The sequence below is a fragment of the Piliocolobus tephrosceles genome, unplaced genomic scaffold (genome assembly GCF_002776525.5).
Source record: "Piliocolobus tephrosceles isolate RC106 unplaced genomic scaffold, ASM277652v3 unscaffolded_334, whole genome shotgun sequence".
In the NCBI taxonomy this organism is placed as follows: Eukaryota; Metazoa; Chordata; class Mammalia; order Primates; family Cercopithecidae; genus Piliocolobus; species Piliocolobus tephrosceles.
In genome coordinates this window covers 37,418-38,624 of record NW_022316976.1, presented here as the reverse complement: position 1 = coordinate 38,624, position 1,207 = coordinate 37,418, and positions in this window count along the sequence as shown.

The window sequence follows — 1,207 nt, the reverse complement described above, 5'->3', positions numbered from 1 at the left end:
TATCTATCTATCTACCTATCTATCTCTATAGATATATAAATATCAAACTACAAACACTGAAGACATCCTTAACTCTTCTCTCTCCCTCATTTCCCAACATCCATTCTTCTATCCTTTACATCAAATCCACATGAATACCTAATTCTTGATTTTTTAAATCCCTGTGTCTTAAACTCACCCCGTTTTATCTATTCTCACCACCATCCTCTGATGATATCTTACCATAAAATATTTTTTTTCCTTTTCACTACTTTGGTACATTTTCCACATTTCCACATTGCAATAAACATTATCATTCTAAAATGTAAACCTAACTATATTATAATACTAAAATATTTCAGAGATTCCCATCCTCAAAGCACAAAATTCAAAATTTTTGCCTGAGCATATAAAGCTCTCATGATGAGGCTTTTGCTTACGCCTCCAGACTGTTGAGTCCTGCTTTGCTGCCAAAACAGTCTAAAAGATCTCCCGGCACACAGTAGCATTTATTCCCCCAGTGTCTTTACAGATGCTTTGCCACTATTTGAATATCATCCATGATATTAACTTTACAAAATCCTGCTCTTTCTTTGATACCACTGTTTAATAATGAGTGTTTAATAAAAGTAAAGTCTTGCTAAAATAGTGTGATCACATTCCACTCAGTTCCTGTTTTTCACAACTAAAAATCCCCAGACATAACAAACAAACCTAGAAAAACTTCAAAGGAGGAAAGAAGAAGGAAGACTACCTAGGGACTATGGAACTTGAGAAACAACATAGGGGTGAGTTCTCTGGGTTTCATTATTTTATCCCATACATTTTAAACATAGTGTAATGAAACCTTCAACCTACATTGGCAATAGAAAGATAGGAAAACAAACAAACAAACAAAAAACAAAACTTACATAATGCTTGTTCCCCCTGCCAAATAATAGGGAAAAATGTGGTCTTTTAAATAATACTCATCCTTATCAAGCCAAATGTCAACAGAAAACCCAGAAATTTTTCTCCCCTCCTATCACCCACAAACAGTTTCTTTGGGACAGAATGGAGAATTATCTTCAACCCTACCTTCCAAGCCAGGCCTAAGTAGGCAACAGTGTTACTATTCCCCCTCCTGGTGGTATTTCCTTTGCTGAGTAGAGAGTTAACCTTCCATCCCCTTCCTTGTGGAAATAGATGGTAGTGATGCAATTTCCCTGCCAGGAGAGTGTTGGTAGGT